This window comes from Vombatus ursinus, unplaced genomic scaffold, assembly GCF_900497805.2.
Source record: "Vombatus ursinus unplaced genomic scaffold, bare-nosed wombat genome assembly UNPS02014816.1, whole genome shotgun sequence".
Classification (NCBI taxonomy): domain Eukaryota; kingdom Metazoa; phylum Chordata; class Mammalia; order Diprotodontia; family Vombatidae; genus Vombatus; species Vombatus ursinus.
In genome coordinates, this window is record NW_020954594.1 from 8,265,656 (window position 1) to 8,286,568 (window position 20,913).

The 20,913-nt window shown below is 38.1% G+C and overlaps 1 protein-coding gene across 11 annotated transcripts in view; it reads right to left on the bottom strand.

Annotated features, from left to right (window-relative positions):
* The window catches only part of LYPD6B (LY6/PLAUR domain containing 6B), a 223,117-nt gene that overhangs the window by 72,516 nt on the left and 129,688 nt on the right, over window positions 1-20,913 (bottom strand). For 9 of the 11 annotated variants that reach the window (XM_027835717.1, XM_027835713.1, XM_027835718.1 and 6 more), the window contains 2 exons: window positions 17,827-17,905; window positions 17,598-17,673 (listed from right to left, as the gene is read on the bottom strand). The gene's annotated coding sequence lies outside the window, so the exon portion shown is untranslated. Of the gene's footprint in view, window positions 1-17,597; window positions 17,674-17,826; window positions 17,906-18,657; window positions 18,677-20,913 lie in introns of those variants that run through there. The other 2 variants (XM_027835720.1, XM_027835723.1) reach the window with 2 other exon arrangements.

The following is a 20,913-nucleotide window of genomic DNA, read 5'->3' on the forward strand; positions in this document are numbered from 1 at the left end:
GGAATAACCAGAGTTACGCTCAACTGGAGCAGCCTGACCTCATGGTACCAGGCATCATCTCACCAATAGGGCAATCATCAATCCCTGCAGATGTGCCAGTGGGCCATACACTAAGTTATTTCAGGACAGTACCATGTGGGAGATGGGGGAGCAGATCAGAATCTAAGAGAAAACATCAGGAGTCTGCTCACAATTGGACACGTGGCTTGGGAGACCAAAAATATCATTACTGTGCCTTTTCAATATGGGCAACGTGAGGCCCCACAAAGTAGCTCCACAAGTTAGGAGACAGGCCTGAGGAATAATATTAGTCTTAAAGTTTATGAATCCCCTAGGGAATTAGGTAGCACTAATATTATCCCCAATTTATATTTGAGGGAACTAAGGGTGAGAGTAGTTAAATACCCGAAATACCCAGCCATCACAGGCCAAATCCAGCTTGGGAATGCCAGAACTGGTTCTTAAACCTTGATCCTCGCACTTGGTAGTGTTCTTTCCATTGACTCACAGAGGACAAATCTGAGGCCAATCCACCTTACTTTGGGAAAATCACTTAACACCTCAAAGGTATCTGATCTACAAGCTTTGATAGATGCTACATTGTAGGAAAAGCAACTTGAAACAAACTACCAAAAACTGTTGCAACACAGCACGTCCTGCTTCCCCATAAAGGAAACCAGGAGTCTATATAAGTAAACAATCTCATCTGTTTCTCAGAGGTTGGGTGGGTTGTGGAGAGGAAGAGATTCAGTTACACCTAAAGAAGGCTGAAAAGCATTCAGCTGGTCAGTCAAGCTTTTTTTTTTTTTTTTGGCTTACTATGTGGAAGACACTGTAAAGGATAAAAAAATGAATAAGATGTAATCCCCAACTTCACAGAGCTTACTGATCTATTCATACAATATATAAAGTGAAAATTTTATGCATTGATGCAAAATCAGAAGGTAATACCTATCTACACTGCCTGAATTTGAATGTGGAGGAAGCCTTCAATATGTTCTGATTTAGTCATTCCACAAGTCTTTATTAAGCCAACATACTACTATCACTACAACTACTATGACTACTATGACGACGACGACGACGACGACGACAACTACTACTAGCTAATATTTCTCTTCAATAGCATTTTACATTTTGCAAAACAATTTAAATATATCCTTTCACTTGATGCTATATTCCTGGCACTATGCCAAGGATTTATTATAAAAACAAAAACCAAAAAAGAATCTTTTCTCAAGGAAGATAAGTTCTTGGAGGGAATAAGGAAGCATAAATAAAATGTATGCTGTTAAGTGGATAGAGTGTTGTGCCTAGAGTCAAGAAGATAAGTACTGAGTTTGAATCTGGCCTCAGACACGTACTAGTTGTGTGACTCTGGGCAAATCATGTAACCTTGTCTGCCCCAGTTTCCTCATCTGTAAAATGAGCTGAAGAAGGAAATGGTAAATCACTTCTATGCCAAGAAAATCCCAAATGGGGTTATAAAGAGTCAGACACAACTAAAAAACAACTGAACAACAACATGCAGATAAGAAAATATAAAGCAATTTTTAGAGAACACTAACATTGATTTATGATAATATAGTCTTTCCAAGTAAATACATTTCCTGTTCAGAAATAAATGAATTGAATAGGGGCTAAAAAGGTCCAATAATACAAGCTACAGTGGACACAAAAACTGTCCTGATGAACTTCTGATCTGGGTCAGCTATACTATATTAACATTTTCTATATCATTACCATGTTCCATTTCCTAACCATGGTAACATCTAAAGTGCTGTCCTGGGCACTCTTCTCTTCTTTTTTTATACCTTCTTTATTGACGATCTCATTAGCTTCCATAGGTTCAATGGTTTCTATGCAGATGACTTTCATATCTATAAATTCAGTTGTTTTCTCTCTTCTGTGCTTTAGTTTCATATCACAAACTGTGCATATGACACTTTCAACTGGATAACTGAAAGTTATCTTAAACTCCAGATGTCTAAAACAGAGTTCACTGTCTTTCCCCCCAACCCACCCTTCTTCCTAACTTCCATATTTCTGCCAAGAGTACCATCATTCTTCTTGTCCCTCAAGTTTACAGTCTCAACTCTACATCTATAGTATCTCTTAAAACCATCCTCTTGGGACAGCTAGGTGGTGCAGTGGATAGAGCACTGGCCCTGAAGTCAGGAGGACCTGAGTTCAAATCTGACCTCAGACCAAACACTTGACACTTACTACCTGTGTGACTCTGGGCAAGTCACTTAACCCCAATTGCCTAAAAAAACAAACCAAAAAACCCCATCTTCTTCTCACTAATCACATAGTTAGCACTGCAGTATGGGGCTTCTACACTTTTCATATGGATTATTTAAATATTCTCCTGTTGGTCTCTCTGCCTAACATCTTGCCCCTTCTCCAATTCATGGTCCAAATAAATACCTATTTGATATGCCTAAAACACTTGTCTGACTATATCACTCTTCAGCTCAAAAAACTCTACTGACTCCCTATTGCCTCAAGGATAAAATATAAAATCCTCTGTTTTAAAGCCCTTCACAATCTGTTTCCAGTCTGTTTTTTAAAATTGTTTTAATTAACAAAAATTCATTTTCTCTACTGCCCACACTTCCTCTGTTTAAAAAAAAAAGGGAAAGAGAAAACAAAATGTAGTCAAGAAAACAAATCCCCACATTTGTGCATTCATAAATATGTATTTATTTCTGCATTTGGAGGTGGGTAATGTGATTCATCATCCGTCCCCTGAGTTGTGGTTGGCCATCACACTGATGATCTTCAGTGTTTCAAAATCATTTGTCTTTACAATGTTGTTGTATTGTATAAATTGTTCTTCTGAGTGTGCTCACTTCATTCTGCACAAGTTCATGTAAATCTTCCCAGGTTTCTCTGAAATTTTCCCCCCTCCTTCAGTTTTTTTTAACTGATAAGACACCTTATTATAAAACATATTTTGTACCTTCCCTACTTTTTCCATCAGACTACTAGAGAAGTAGAGGGGGGAAATACAACTATTTTAATAGGCTTTTGTTAAATGAATAATATAGTGAGGGTTTTTTTTTACTGGTATATAAACCTTGTTTGCATCATTTGATTGCATCAAGCATTAAAATGTTGGAAAACTTACAAAGATTCACCCCCAAACAAAGCACAGTAGAATATGGACTAATTTCTATCATGGCAGGAAGAGAAGTACCAGGTGGAGCTCAGATGTTATTTCCCCACTATTAAACATAATTCATGTTGGATGAGGGTTTGAATGTCTTATCCATTATTGAAAAGAATTCCCTGAAATGTCTCTGAGGGATGTGTAATGAAATTATTTGAAAAAGAATTTCCTTCATTATTTCTTAGATCAAAATGGCATTTTGTTACCTTCATATGACATCATTTGTTCAGTCATTCCTCAATTGGTGGGTACCCCTAGTTTCCAGTTCTTTGCCACTATTAAAGGAGCTCCAATAAATGTTTTTGGATTTATTGGTCCTTTTTCTCTTTCTTAGATCTCTTTGGGGAATAGGTGTAGCAATCATATCATTGGGTCAAAAGTTATGCACAGGTTAGTGACTTTAGGGGCACAATTCCAAATCAAATTCTAGCTTACTGCCCTAAGCATATAACACATGACTCTCTGTGAAGTACTTAATATGTTCCCCATTCCTGACCTTTCATCTCCACTACACTCCCTCCATTCCTAAAATGCAATTGTTCTTCATCTCTGCTTCCTACAATCCTCAAGCTTCCTTCAGAGGTTGGCTTAAATATCACTTTCTTCTTTTTTTCGGTAGGCAATGGGGGTAAGTGACTTGACCAGGGTCACACAGCTAGTAAGTGTCACGTGTCTGTGGCCAGATTTGAACTCAGGTCCTTCCAACTCCAGGTCTGGTACTCTATCCACTGCACCACTTACCTCCCCATAAGCATCACTTCCTAAATTAGATTTTTTCTAATCTCCCCAGATGCTGGTACCTGCCCTCCTGGGCCCAATTATTTAGTACTCACTCATACATACATGCATTTTTTTCAATCAATCAATCAAAAAGCTTTTATTAAGTAAAATGAAATAGTCCCTGCCTTTTAAAAAACAGTATTCTATATGGTTTCATTTTTGTCTTTGTATTGCTAGCCATTCCTTGCACATAGCAGGTTTTAAAAATTTTTTGTTAAATGAGTAAGCAAATCATGGATGGATTTCAGAGGGTCCTACCACTGCCGTAGGATATCTACTCAGAGAACACAGTTTCCTGTGACGCTAACTTTAAGTCATCTTACCACACTGGCTATGAGAAGCTAGGAAACAATGCTCCAGTACAAAAGAGATGATATTCAACTCTAGGTGATGATAAAAGTGTGAGTAGGAAGGGAGTTAAGTAGTGGAAAGAGGTAGAGAGGGGAAGAACAAAAGTACAGGTTGAGTCAAACTCTAATGAATAATATCAATGTTTTATTCATCCTAGGCATCATATCATGGCTAAAAAAAAATGGAATCTCTTTGCTTTTGAAAACAACCTAAAGTTCTCAAAGGTTGTTTTGAGAATCATTGCCCAGATCTTCATACTCTTTGCTTATTAAGAAAACCTCATTTCAGGTGGAATATACCCCTAACAAGCAGGATTCTTAAGGTTAAGACATCATTACCCAGGCACAAGTCATAAAGAAAAATCTGCTGATAATAAATAGATCCCAATCGGCTGTTCCATGCACTCAGGCCTAATCAGAGCAGGAGATCTAGTCCTTTTAATAAGTCTGCAGCAGGGCATTATTAAATGGGAGAGAAGAGTAGCTGAGCAGACACTCTAATGAATTCTGCAATGCACTAGAGACAGATAATTATCATTAACAAATATTTGAGTGCCAAAAATTTACTCTGCTCAATAAGAATGGGAACTCAGACATGATCCTACCTAAGCAATTCACAATTAGACAATTTGCTCTTGGTATTTCTTTCCTGGTCCCTCATATTCAAAGTGGGAGGTCTACTTATAAAGCAGTGGGCCGGAGGGCAGGGTAGAAAGGTATAATCAAAATGTGGAATGATTTGGCTGCCATAGGAAAACCATAAACTCAAGGTTATCAGATTCTCATATCAAAGTCAACAAGTTCTATATTCTAAGTGCACAGAGTTTCTTAACCTAGGATCCTCTTTAGAGGTCTCTGGATAGATTTCAGAGGGTCTGTAAACAGATGGGAAAAAAATTATACCTTTATTTCGCAAACCATCCTTCCACTATGAATTTTTAAAAGAATTCTGAGGAGTCTAAATCACCAAACCAGCAAAGGGGTCCATGACACATACAAAAAGGTTAAGAACCACTGACCTAGAGCCTAACTACAGAAAAACCAATCCTCTGTGACTTATTTTCCTCACCTAAAAAATGGAGACACCACGAACTAATCTAATATGGACAAATATGAGCAGTCTGCATCCTCTTAAAAGCAAATTGGCAAAATAAGTGGAAACAAAAATATTCACTGATAACACAGTATTTTATGTATCTTCATGTCTCTACTTTGGTTTTCAATCAATCATTTAACAAGTACTTATTATACATCTACTGTGTACCATGCATAGTGCTAGGTGTTGGGGATACAAATACAGTTCCTGCCCTCGGTGAGCTTGCATTCTATTGGGTGAAACAACACATATGCATATAAGTAAATATGAAATAAATATATACAAAGTAAATAAAAGGTAATTTCAGGGAAGACAGCAGCTAAAGGGAGGACCTTCTTTAATTTTTTTTTTTTAATTTATGGAATAAAAGAAGCAAGATCTCCTTTAGATGGCAGCACTTGATCTGACCTATGAAGGAAGCTAAAGATTTTAAAGAGCAGAGGTTGCTGTTGTTGTTGTTGCTGTTATAGCACTTTGCAGAACTTAAAGTGCTATATAAAATCATGATCATGATTATTATTATTATCATTATTATTATTATTATTATTACCACTATTATTAGTGAAAGCATGAGAAGTGAAAGACAACTCTGAATGGAAGGATGGGTATTCTTGATAGAAAAGAAGTTAGGAAGGAGAGGAGATAGGGTGGGGAGAAAGAAGGGAGGGAGGAAGTGAACTCAACAAGTGAAGTCAATAAGATTTATTAAACATCTGTTATATACCAGGCATTATGCTAAAGGTTGAGGATACAAAGAAAGGCAAAAACAAACCAAAAATATTTCCTTCTCTAGGAACTCCTGGTCTAATGGGAGGAACAACAACATCGAAGAATCTCAGAGAAAAGGCACTGGCATTAAGGAGGATCAGGAAAAGCTTCTTGCAGAAGGTATAATTTTAGCTGAGACTTGAAGGACACCAGGGAAACCAAGAGGAAGAGATAAAGGCAGAAAGAATTCCGGGCATGCAGGACAACCAAATAAAAGTGCATGAACTTGTGAGATGGAGGCCAGTATCATTAGATGATAGAGTACATGGAGGGTAGTAATGTCTGAAAAGACTGGAAAGGTAATAAAGGTCCAGGTTATAAAAGGCTATAAATGCTACAGGATTTTATAGCTTATCCTGGATGTAATGGTGACCATTGGAGCTTATAGAATAGGGGAGTGGGGGTAGGGAAACATGGACAGTCCTGCTCTTTAGTTGGGGATAAATTCTATTTTAGACATGTTGAATTTGAGATATCTACAGGACATCCAGTTGGATATGTCTCATAATCAAAATGTCTAATTAATGGAACAAGACTAGAACTAAAGAGAAAGATTACAGATGGATATTTAGATCTGGAAGTCAGATGCATGAAGACAAAAATTGAACTCATAGGAGTTAATGCCCATAGAGACAGAGTGAAAAGAAAGCCAAGGATAGAACCTTGGTGTACACCCAGAGTTAGGAATTGGGATATGAATGATTATGCAGAAAAGAAAACTAAAGATCAGATAGGTGGGGGTGGGAGTGGGGGAATGAGAGGAGGGGAGGGGTCAGATTAAAACTAAGGAAGTTTGTTGTTGTTTTTGACTTACCCAGTGTCAGGCAGCTAGTAAGTGTCTGAGGCCAGATTGAAACTCAGATCCTCCTGATTCCAGAGCCAATGCTCTATCCACTGTACTACCTAGCTGCCCAGAAGAGAGGTTTCACTAAAATAAAAGAGTCTCCTGGGAGAGAAGATGAACAATAGTATCAACTCCCTCAGAGAGGCCAAGGGGGATAAAGACCTAACAAAAGGACATGGGAACTGGAACTTTTAATCACTGCTAACCTTGGAGAGGGTCATTTCAGTTAAGGGAATTCAGCTTGCAAGAAATGAATATCTTCTTTTTTAATTTAATGCTCTCTGAATGCAGTTGAATGGGATCAGCTTTTAAAAAATTAATTCAATTAAAACAAGAATTCATTAAGCACCTTCTATGGGCCAGGCAGGCCAAAAATGAAACAGTCACTCCCCTCAAGAGATTCACAAATACTTAGTCTATCACCACTGTGATTCACCAAATAGTTTTGATTTCAAACTGCAAATTTACATGACATATCATTATAAATACAGAATAATGAACACATGCAAACTAAATATAGTTAGCAACTGCACCTCACTTGATATTTTCCCTTCTGTCATTGAGGGTCAACAATTTCATTTTAAAGTAGACATCCTATTTATTCTGAAAATATTTCTGTTGACTAAAGTAACATTTTACTTCATCATTAAACACTTTTTAGTAGGTAACAGAAAGACAAATCTATTGGCCTTCTGAGAACTTCTAACACATTCTAACTTTTGCTTGAACTTCTAAACAAAGGAGATCACCACTGGCAGGGCAGCTGCTAATGTGTATTAGCTGGGCTAACATCAGGTTCCTAAATGGTGCCTCTGACTTCACCATACCCTACATAATGTCACTTCCCTGCTTAGGTGACTCCCTAGAACATCTAGGCTAAAACGTGACCTCCTCTGTCATTTAAAACCTTTAAAGAACAGTTCCAGTCTACCCTTCTAGGCCGATTACACATTACTCCTTCCCACACACTCTATGTTCTGACCAAAATGTCATTTAAAAAATGTATTTTATTTTTAATTTATGGAATAAAGCAACCATTTCCATAACATAGTATAATAAAAAAAAGATGATTGCACATGAAACAGCAAATCCATTATGTACAACTTGCTATTCCTTTTAAATATATAATAAAATTATTGTGTAAATTTTTTCCCTTTTTTCTCCCCCCCACCTAGAGATGACTACCATTAGACACAAATATATATGTATATGTATACATGTGTACATATACATGTAAAATTATTCTATACATACTTCTATTTATCCATTCTTTCCCTGGATGCAGATAGTTTCTTTCTTCATAAGTCTTCTATTTTTAATTTGGGTATTTATAATACTTAAAATGACTCAGTCACTCAAGGTAAACTGACTTACTTGCTATTCTCTGTACACAATACTCCATGTCCCTCCACCAGGACATTGTCTTTTTCTTTTAGTTAATTTATTTTCAGTTTTCAACATTCACTTCCATAAGTTTTTGAGTTTTAAATTTTCTCCTCCTCCCTCCACATTTCCCTCCCCAAGACGGTGGCATGCAATCTGACATAGGCTCTTCATATACATTCCTTTTAAACATATTTTCACATAAGTCATGTTGTAAAGAGGAATTAGAACAAACAGGAGGAACCACAAGAAAGAAGAAACAAAACAAAAGAAAAAAAGAGCAAATAGAATGCTTTGATCTGCATTCAAACTCCATAGTTTTTTTTTTCCCCTCTGGATATGGATAACATTTTCCATCATGAGACTTTTGGAGATATCTTAGATCCTTGCATTGCTGAGAAGAGCTAAGTCTATCAAAGTCAGTCGTCCCACAACGTGGCTGTTACTGTGTACAATGTTCTCCTTGATCTGCTCACTTCACTCAGCATCAGTCCATACAAGTCTTTCCAGGTTTTTCTGAAGTCTGCCTGCTCCTCGTTTCTTATTGAACAATAGTATTCCATCTCAATCACATTCCACAACTTGCTCAGCCATTCCCCAATTGGTGGGCATCCGCTCAATTTCCAATTCTTTGCCACCACAGAAAGAGCTGCTATAAATATTTGTGTACATGTCCACCATGATTTTGTACATGCTGTCTAGCTCCCCATGCCTAGAATTCTCTTCCTTTCACCTCTCCCTTTTGGAGCCTTGGCTTCTTTCAAGGTACAGCTCAGGTAGAACCTCATTTCCTTAGTTATTAGTGCCCCTGCTAAACTACTGTATATTTATTTTCTATATGTCTTGTATTTACTTAACTATGTAGTTGCCACAACCCCACTCCTAGTTGAATGGAAGCTCTTTTAGAGCAGGAACTGTCTCATGAAAAAAAAGGTTTTGATTTTTCTATCTCCATTGCCTAGTATCATGCCTGGCAAGCAGTAGGTACTTAATAAATGCTTTATAAATCAATATGGAAGCTAACATTGCATTTCCAAATTTTTTGGAAGGTTCTAATACACAGACCTGGCTATGCCACTCTCTTGATCAAAAATATTCATTGATTCCTGTCTGCTTATATATACAAAACTATTAGGCTGTCATGTAAGGTCTTTCCATGATTTGACTTCAAACTACCTTGTCAGTCTTAGTTTATGTCATTTCCCTTTACACATTCAAGTCAAGTAAATGCTTGATTTGCCATTCTGTTTCTGCCAAATAGGGTTATTGCTCCCCAAGATCAACAAACATCCTCCTAGCTTTATGTATGTACCTGAGTAGTTCATCCTCCATGCCAGAAATGTGTTCCTTTCCCATCCTGGCCTGTTAAAATCCTTCTCTTTCCTTCAAGGCAACTTAGTTTCTACCTCCTACCAGAGGCTTTCCCTAATCTACTCAACTGAAAGTATTCTCTTGTTCCTCAAATACCCCTTGAATACTTTGCTCTTTCCTTTGCACTCTTACTACCCCACTTCATTCCTTGCATATTTGTATAAATGCTATAAACATATCATTTTTTATCTTTATATATCCAGTGGCTTGCATACAGTAGGCTTTATTAAATCTTTTGTTATTGTGACATGTTGTTGGTACTGGATTGTTGGCAATCTTACCCAAGATAATTCAACCCCAATTAAGAAACATGTGTTTTCTGAGTAGCAGGTCAATATTTCAGAATGAGCAGCTGTTAGCTTACTCCCCAGAAAAGTGAAGAAGTTTGTTCACAAATAAAGCAACCAGTCTACCAAAGATTAAAAAAAGATAAGGTAAGAACCTGATAAATTACATACCTTAAACCACTTAAATAGCTTAAAACAAAAGGCAGGTAACTGGAAGGTTCCAAGACTTTTGGTATAAAAATAAGACAGCGACAAGGTAATTGATTTAACACCATAAAATAGATGGAAACCCTGGAACCAGTCACAATGGAAACATCAATATTAGAAGCCAAGAAACAGTGAGTTAATAAATAAGACTTTTATTAACACACACCTGGATTTAATATAATTGGGAATGGTATTACATGATGCATACATATGTTCCCATCCTCCATGTCTCAATGCTCCACCTCTAGTTATGGGTGAATTTCCAGGAGGGACAAAGACTTTCATATGCCAAGCTGCTGGAAGAACTTTCTATAACACTATCATATACCAGGTATTCTGGCAGAATAATAATTTTAATACATTGTACATCTCTTCCACCTGACATCTGGAAACAACACCAGCCAAAGAGTGTAAAAACCAAACTCGGATTGCAACATGAGCCTCAAAACTGGGTGGGGAGTTGGATGGAAATTGCAACATTCTTCTGCATTCGCCAAACTACTAGGGTTGAAGCCCAGGATGAGAAGCACCAAGTACTAAGATTTAGAGCTAAAAGGAGAAGATGTCTATGCTCAAGAGCAAGGAAATAGGCATTCCCATTTTGTTAATCCCTTACATTTCTAAAGTTTTCCAGTTTTTAGCACTGGAGCCAATTTCAAATCAACCAGTGAGTATTTGTATTTACTCAGCCCTCCTAATGTGATCAGTACGGTACTATTTGCTGTAAGATATATGGAAGAAAGACGCTAGGACAACAGACACAATTGCTATCCTTAATAATAATTCACCTTTCTATAGTGTTTTAAGATTTGAAAAGTATTTTACATCTCATTTCATCCTCATGACAAACCTGTACAGTAGCCAAAAATACCATTCCCATTTCATAGAAGAAACTAAAGCTCACACAGTCTTAAGTGACTTGTCCAAAGTCAAACAACTACTAAGTGACCGGAACAGAAGGTATATAAGCCAGTTGGTAAATGCCTCAAACTACTGATAATTCAAATCAACTTCCTACAAATGTTATGAATGTCATAGTTCCCCATTTTAATATTAACTTACCTGGTAAAAGGAAAAAAAAACAAAAAACGTCCTACACCATATTATTATTCACTAATACTACAATATTTCTACAATATTCACATATTTAGAAGCAATTATAATTATTAAGATTTAGGAAGATTGTATACAGCACATTCAAGGGACTTCAACAATTCCAGGGACTTATCACCATTAATAGCCCTGGTGTTATGATTACATCCCAGACTAACATACAGATTCGAGGGTCAAAAATATTGTGATATAGCCCATACTTGAGAACAAAGACTGAGGAAGAAAAGTCAAGAATCCTAAGTAAAAGGGAGCAGCAATTCAGGAAGGGATGGGTGTATTATGTAAATCTTTGACATATTTTTGGTCTCTAGCTAATTATTACGATTCTGGGATCCTGAGAGTATTTCCCCTAAGGTTTTAGGAAAAGTAAACCTAAATGAGTACTCTTTGTATCTAAAGTTGTTAAGTTAAATGGTTCCCCACTATAAATGGTAAACACTGATGGAAAATTTCTCAGCTTTACTTGGATCATGGCTCAAATCCTACACTAATGTATATTGAGTGCCCCTCTTATTTGAATATTGAAAGCTTCTGTCCTTGTCCCCTGCCACCAGTAATAATTGGGTTCTATGAGAGTTGCAACTGATATTAAGAGAGCAGAAGGATCATTGGAGGACACTGACTTTTTTCCCTGCTTACAGATAATTTATAATGACAAAATCTGTTCAAAAGATACTTATTCCACTCACCGGCCTGCTGGTTGCCACTTTTCATCTACACTGCATGTAAATAACCATCCATGGGAGAACACAGCTCCCAGAGGATGGCTAGGATGAGGTTTCTAGGATTAAAGTATGACAGCTCTCTCACTGTTCTCTAACTTCTGTCTTTATTGGATCCACAAAGGAACAACAGCTGGGGCAGGAGGAAAAGATACTGTATCACCTGAATTTACCATTTATATGTACCAACCCACCTCTTGGGGTTATTATGGGGAAAGTTTGCCAACTGGCAAGGACAATACAAACAAATGTCACAAGGATTCCAAAAATTTTGTTGAACACAAATTTCCCTCTTGGGAGCACTTATTATCACCATAACTTCCTAGCACTTTGGTCGATAAAATTTAACCATTCTTGGGAGCTGACACGAAAAAGGTTATTTGAGTAAAGTCAAACTCACTATGCTTTGAGCCACACGCTCCAAGGTTCTGATACTAATGACTTCCACAAGCTCTCATTAGCTATTAACTAGAGGAAGGTTCCATCTTATGGCCCTCCTCCACTTTCCAAAGTTATTTTATTATTTAAATAATTCTGTGCAAAAAGGTATGGCATTACCAGAATCTGCTGCTAGTTCTGTAACAGGACAGGAATAATAGAAATTTCCCTTACAAAGACAAGAAGGAATTCTTCTCAATCCGAAAAGATAAGATTTAGGCATCACTCAGATTTTTTAAAGTTTTCAGATCTTAAACGCCCTCCACTCTAAAGAGAGCACCACATAAATGATTGTAATGGATTATTATTATTATGCTATAAGAAATGACAAGTAAGATGATTTCAGAAAAACCTGGAAAGACTTACATGAACTGATGCATAGTGAAGTGAACAGAACCAGGAGAACACTGCACACAGTAACAGCAATATTGTTCAACAAAGAATTGTGAAGGACTTAACTATTCTCAGGGATACAATGACCCAAGACAATCCCAAAGGACTAATGATAAAGCATACTATTTGCCTCCAGAGAAAGAACTGATATTGATTGAATAAAGACTGAAGCATGCTATTTTTCACTTTCTTTCATTTTTTTCTTTTATTTGAATCTTCTTGTACAAAATGACTAATATGAAAATGTTTTACATAATTATAATTGCACATGTATAACCTATATCTGATTGCTTACTGTCTCAGGGAAAGAGGAAGGGGAGGGAGAGATAGAATTTGGAACTCAAAATGGTAAATAAAAATGTTAAGGAAAAGAAAAAAAAGAGAGCACCACCAAAAGTATTAATTTTGGTATGGGCAAACTGTATTGAGAATCCACAAAAGGCAAGGAGAAATAGGAAAAAGAGGAGAAGGAGAAGGAGGAGGAGAACAGCAATAACAAATAGCTCAAGACCAGCTTATCCACATGGAATGATGACAGATACATCATCTAGGCCAACTTCTCCATTTTACAGATGAGGAAAATGAAGTCTAGTGACATTAGGGGACCTGCCCAAGGCTACACAGGTAATAAGTAGCAAAGGTGGTATTTGAACCCAGATTCTTTCATTCTAAATTGAGTGTTCCATTCTGTGCCCTTTCTAATGCACCGTGCTGTCTCCAAAATGCTGACTTTTCTTTAATCATGGATTTGAAGTTCTTGCAGAAAATGGGATTTGAGTCATTTTGAAGGAAGCCATAGTAGCCAGGACACAGAAGTGAGGAGGGACAGCATTTCAGACATGGGGTACAGTGAAAGGGCCTAGTCAGGAGATGGGAGAGTCTTGGGCAAGGACCAAGAAGGCCAGGATCACTGGATTGTACAGTATGTGAGGAGAAGTAAAACGTAAGAAGACTAGAAAGGTAGGAAGAGGCCACTATGTGAGCTGCAAAAGCCAAACGTGGGATTTTGTATTTGATCCTGGAGGCATAGGGATACATGAATCACAGTCAGATGCCTGCATTCTTTTCCTCATGACTGTCATTACCAACAGGGGCTCAAACACTTTAATGTTTTTAACCCTACCTCTTCCCTCCCCTCCCCAACATTACACTTACTGTTCAGTAAACAAACTATGTGGAAAGTGGTTTGTCATTTCAGGATTTTCTCTGACGCTTCAAGAAAGTCATTCTCAAAAAAGATGGTTAATTTTTTTTCATTTCCCTTTACTCACAAATTAATTAGATTAGATGATCTATAAAGTTCATCTCTCCAATCTAAGATGCTAAAATAAATTCTGTTGTAGTATTACTGGAGTAGAGGACAGGTATACTGTCAGAATTAGGTACGTATGATAGAACAAAGTTAAACAATCCAACTCTACAGACACACACACACACACACACACACACAATCACACATGAGAATACTTGCAAATTCTATGTCAATACATATAGCCAAGTGCTAGGTTGTAGAAGTTTTGCAAGGGGATTGATAGTTTCCTTCCAACCCTTCCAGTTGACTCCTTCCAATGTTTCCACCACAGACCCGGATGTCTGAATATCTTTAGATACCTCAATTCTTGAGACTCTTATGCTTACATATCTCATTATTGCAAGTATACAGCTATGCCAAGGATTAAAGTCTCCTTGATAACCATGTTTATTAAAGGGTGTCTCTGTATTTGGAGAGAGGAAATACTGAGGTAGGGTACTGAAAAGAGAGGGTATCTAACAGGAGTCATCCAATGACAATGGAAGAAGCCTCTCTCCAATTCCCAACACTTCTAGGGTTTCTCCCCAAAGCTGGAAGCTCTTATTTGGATCTCTCTTGATAAAACTGCACCAGCCTTGTTACTCCGTTGTAAGAATTTACTTAGAAATAAATGCGGAAACTTCTCTTATTTTATTAGAAGCAACACAGCTCTGAAGACCCCCTAGGTCAGCAAATAAGTCCCTCTCTTGGCTTTGCCCAGGCTGCAGCAATAGACTTCATAGTTCAACTGTGCGTTACAGCAGCGTAGGAATGCTAACACCTGCCAAGTCCCCGATGCTGGGAGGTGGAGGGAGCTCAGAGACAGAGAGAACAGACTGATGTAATTAGCCTGGCAAATGGGAACTTGTCAAACCATTTAGATAAGACAGTACTTGAATTTATTCAATTCGCATTACCAGAGGGCAGAATGAGCTTCCATCCCCTGCTGATTTGGTAGGCACAAAGTGTTTTCTAAGCAAGAAAGAAAGGAATGGATGATTTTTTAAGCTAGAAATTGCAGTGCTATACCAATAAATCAGTGGGCTCTGTTGTTAAAGTCATATTTTTCAGTGGATGCTTGCCTCAAGCCAAAATGTAATTTGATCTTAATGAGAATCAAAGGAAGAAAATCACTGAAACCTACTTTCCCCACATATACCCAGAGTTTACACGTGAGAGTTTCTGAATCTCAAAGTTGGAGAGTTTTGGGTTCTCAAAGTTCTAGTTTTCTAAAATAAAACCAAATGGACAAACCAGAGCCTGTTGAATAGACAACAAAGCACTCAGGCCTTCATTACGTACCATTTTGTCTAACTGCTCCATAGGATTACCACAAATAGATGATAAGCACTCAAAGGGCAATATCTGCTTCTTACAATCTCACTTTAGTCCCCCATGGAGGTTAGACACACTGACTCATCAGGCCTTATTCTCAAGGAGCAAAAGAACTAAGCAAGACCCTTTGGTTCCTTTTCCTTTGAAAACTAAAGGACACCTTTGATTTCATTTTTTTTTCTGACCAGACCTGTGTCATTGGTTTTAGGGAGTCCTAGGGAAGAAGCTTTCTGTAACAATCCAGGAAAACACCTGCTCTGCAATTAATAGTCTTAAAAGAGTTACTTGAAGCATTAAGAAGGTGATATGATCAGATCAGGGTCACACAACCAAGGTGTCAGAAATAAGACTTGAACCTAGGTCTTCCTGGCTAGCCCACTATCTTCTAAAACATGTTACCTGTCACCTGTTACCTCATCTGCAGCATAAAATGAGGGAATTGGTAAAATTTTGTTATTCAGTTGTTGTTTTTTCAGTCCTGTCCTACTCTTTGGGGGTTTTCTTGGCAAAGATACTAGAGTGGTTTGCCATTTCTTTCTCTAACTCATTTTACAGATGAGGAACTGAGGCAAATAGGATTAAGTGACTTGCCTAGGGTCACTTAGCTAGTAAGTGTCTGAGATCAGATTTGAACTCAGAAGATGAATTTCCTGACTCCAGGCCAGATGTTCTATCCACTGCATCACCTAGCTGCCCTTGATTAGATTAGATTACTTTTAAGGTTCCTGTCAGATCTAAGACTCTAAATTCTGTTATAGTATTACTGGGGAAGAGGGCAGGTATACTGTCAGAACTAGGTAAATATCATAGAAGAAAGTGAAACAATCCTCCACTACACACACATACACACACACACACACACACACACACGAGGAATACTTGATAATTATATAGGTCAATATATATCACTTAGTGCTAGATTGCATAGGATTTGCACGAAGGTTAATACAGTTTCCTTCAAGCCCTTCCAACTGACTCCTTCCAATCTTTGCTCCACAGACCTAGATGTCTGAATATCTTTAGATATATCAGGCAATATTAAAAAAATCATTAAATATCTTTCCCATATTCCTAGCCCTCCTCGTCTGGATAATTTTGAAACAGCTCCTCTTCCCTTCTCTACACTGTTGATAATCTTCTAAAAGTTTTGCCCTTTGCCCCTCCTACAACTGAAACTAACTAAAATGCATATTTCACTGCTTAAATCTCTCAATCATGCCCTATGGCCCTTTATCATCTTTACGATTCTTCTCTAAATTCTTCTAGTTTGTCCAAAGCCAAAAAAAGAAAAGTTCCTCATCTCTCTTCCGCCACAAGATTTGACACCAGTTAGTATTATAAAAAGATTTGGGATACCTGAAAACCCTTAAAAGGAATGCTTAAGGGAGAATAGAATTAATTCATTCTTCACATGCAGCTGCTTGTCAAACAGATATTCACTCAAACTCCTCTTATGGACTACAGTTAAGAGAAACAAAACACAGTGGGTCCTTGATATTTGCCTCCGTGACTATATTGTAACACCCTGAAGACAAGGCAAAGTGTAAAAAACAGCCAACCATCTCTAGCACATTAGACTCCCTGGCTAAACAAGACCTAACCTGACTTGGTCGGTCCATATGCATAAATATGCAAGTGCCAAACAGCCCTACCCAAACTCAGCGAATTTCTTAAGGTTCTTTCAAATCTCCATCTCTGACTACTCCAAATTACTTTTACTCCTTTGCCTTACTTGTTACCTTTCCAAAGATTCAAGTAAGATTCCCAAAGCCTGAATGTCTCATTAATAGTTTCTAATTGGTCCATTGTTTTGAATATTCTGTGTTGCCATGAGGGACCATCATCTCTACCTCTGATACTTATTACCAGTGTGACCATGAGCATGCGTATTTAACATCTGCAGGCCTCAATTTCTTCATCTGTAAAAAGCAACATTTATTAAGAGCCTACCACGTGCCTGGCACTGTGTTATACACTGCAAATACAAAGACAAAAGTGAAACTATCCCAGCCCCCAAGAAGCTTCCATCATTACTATATCATACCTCTGAACCAGGTTTGTGATCTGTTTCCCAAATTCTTCTTCTATCTCCTTTCTGTCCAGTTGGTCTAAAGTATAGACTAAAAACAAACAAACAAAAAAAAACCCTTATCTTTCTGCCTACAGTGATCTTTATTTAAATGCCCCTCCTTTCTTATTATTCAATTTCTCCATACAAGTACATAATAGTATAAAATGCTATACTTCTACCACCTCTGAGCCCTGTTACTTACCTTGATTCTTTTGAATAAAGATCTTTATTTCCAAAGCCAGATTCCAGTCATTTGACTCATTGCACTGTCTCAGTAGTACCTGTGAGATCAAATTTGAATGTTTGCATTAGAATCTTTAGTTTATCTTGCTTGCTATCCAAACATCATACATTTATATATAGACTTCTGGCACCATATCTCTTAGCTTCTTTCTTAGATTTTTGTCTTCTGCAATCTTCTGCGGGCTTCAACTGCCATTCTTCCTTTATTGGAGCTACCCACTATGCTATGTAGCTTGTTGGCTGGCTCTATATAATCAGTTTTCTCCTTTCCCTTTTCCTTTCAGTGTAAAAACCTTCTGACTAAATTTGCAGGATTCTAGGCTACATTCACCTCCTGGATCACACACCTTGTTGCAGTGGAGGGACTTGCATAGCTCAATGAAGCTATGATGTTCAGGGTTAACCAAGATGAACAGGTCTTAGTGGAAAGTGCTAATAAAAGGTGATCCACCTGAGAAGGAAATGGCAATCCACTCCAATATCTTTGCCAAGAAAACCCTGTGGACAGTACTAAAATGGTAAAAGAGATGGATGACACTGGAAAATGAAAAGTGTCCAATGTGCTACTGGGAAAAGTGGAGGACAACTACAACTGGCTTATATGCAGAGTACATCATGCAAAATGCCAACATAGATGAACCGAAAGCTGGAATTACAGTTACCAGGAGAAATACCAACAATCTCAAGTATGCAGACAATACCACTCTGGTGGCAGAAAGTGATGAAGAATTTTAAGAAGCCTCTTGATGAGGGTCAAAGCAGATAGTATCAACGTTGGCTTGAAGCTTACCAAAAAAAATTAAGATCTTGGCAACTGGTCCCATCACTTCCTGGCAAATCGAGGAAAAAAGAAATGGAAGCAGTGTCAGATTTTACATTCTTGCACTCAGAGATCATTGCAAATGGTGACTGCAGTCATGAAATTAAAAGACACTTGCTCCTTGGAAGGAAAGCTATGGCAAATCTGGACAACCTACTAAAAAGCAAGGACATCACCTTGCCAGCAAAGGTTCGAATACTCAAAGTTATGGTTTTTCCAGTAGCAGTGTATGGCCGTGAGAGTTGGACTATTAAGGAAAGCTGAGTCCTGTACAATTGATACTTTCAAATTGTGGTGCTGGAGAAGACTTTTGAGAATCCCTTGGGCAGCAAGGAGATCAAATCGGTCAATATTTAAATAAATTAATTCAGGCTATTCACTGGAAGGTCAAGTACTGAAGATGAAGCTTTAACCACATAATGAGAAGTCATGACTCACTGGAAAACCTGATGTAAGGAAAGAATGAATGCAAAAGGAGAAGGGGATGGCAAAAGATGAGATGGATAGAGAGTTTCATGGAAACAATGAACGTGGACTTGAATAGACTTTGAGAGAAGGGCCTAGCATGCTATGGTCCATGGGGTCACAGAGCTGGACACAACTGAGTGACTGAATGACAACAAAAAGCAGGCTCCATTCTGATCAGCTTTTGTTAGAGGTACTACATAGATAGCCAGGAACCTGTCATTCCTATGTGTTAAGCTATGATCCAAAAATCCACATCTTGTTCTTAGGCATTGTCTTCTTAATCAGTCCTTGACTTTCCAAGTCAACCCTTTACCTTTAATTGTCAGCAGCAATGAAAGCACCACCTATGTCTCAGTGCTCTAGTTTCTCGCCCAAGACTTTATCTAGCAATACTTTCTGTATTCCTTCTAGTAGTGTAGTTTGTGTCCACGTGAATCATAAGAAAAACTAGTAGTCACCTAGTTTGATGAATCTTAGGAATTTCTCTAACACCTTGGATTTGTGCCTTAGGAAGAATATAGATTCTGTCTCTGCATGTGTGTGTGTGTGTGTGTGTGTGTGTGTGTGTGTGTGTGTGTGTGTCTCTCTCTCTCACACACACACACACACACACTTCTTCTCTCTCTTCTTCTCACTCACGAACACACTTTTTGGTCTGCCCTGGTCAGATCATTTTATAAGTGTTGTGTTCAGATCTGGATTTTAAGAAGGGCATTGATATGATAGAGACTGTCCAAAGGAAGGCAACCATTTCATGCCCTACAATGAACCATTGATGGAAAGGAGATTGTTGAGCTTGAAAAAAGCAGACTTTGAGGGGAATGAGAGCTGTCTTCAAATATCTGTCCCACATACGTGGGTAGAGATTTGTTCTCCTTGGTTCCGGAGGTCAGAACCAGGAGTGATGGATGGAACTTGCAGGGAGGCAGAAATCAATCAGCTCAATGGAAGCAAAACTTTCCTAACAGATAGTACTATCCAAAATTGGAAATGACGACATTGGGAGGTAGTGCTTCCCCCTCATTGGAGGCCTTCAAGAGAAAGCTGGATAACCAGTTTTGGGATATGTTGTCGAGCAGGTTCTTATTCAGGTATGCGTTAAACTAGGTGGCCTCTGAGGCTTCTTCCAAATCTGAGACTGTGAGTCAAATAACAGGAGTCTGTACTTGCTATTTCTTCCTTTTCAGCAGGTACTTGCTCAAACCCTTGCTTAGGTACTAACTCCTTTTCTAAAGCAACTCTCTCCAAAGTCATTAAAGACTTTCTCTCTTCCCCCCCTCCACTAAATCTAATAGTCTTTCTTAAGTCTTCATCTCCCTAGACTCCCAGGCTGCGTCTGATAACTGGAACTCCCTTTTCCTTCTTGATTCCCTCTCTGCTCCCTCGGCTTCTCAGACTTTTCACTCTCACAGTTCACTTCCCTTCTCTCTGACTACTCCTTTTGGGATTTCTCAGCTTTCCCTGACACTTAAATATGGGTATCTTCCAGAGTTCTGGACTTGGCCCTCCTCTCTTCTCTAATATTCTTTTCAATGACAAGCTTGTCCATTTTCATGAATTCAATGACCAATATGCAGATGATTCTCAAACACCTATTATTACTCCCAACTCTCATGAAGAATTTTAATCTCATAGTTCAACTGCTTTCTAGAGATCTACATTTGAATATCCCACCAGCACCACATGTTAAGCATTTGTCTGTGTCTGTCTATGTCAGTAGTGCCTAACAGGGTTGAATTATAGTACAAGACTATAAAT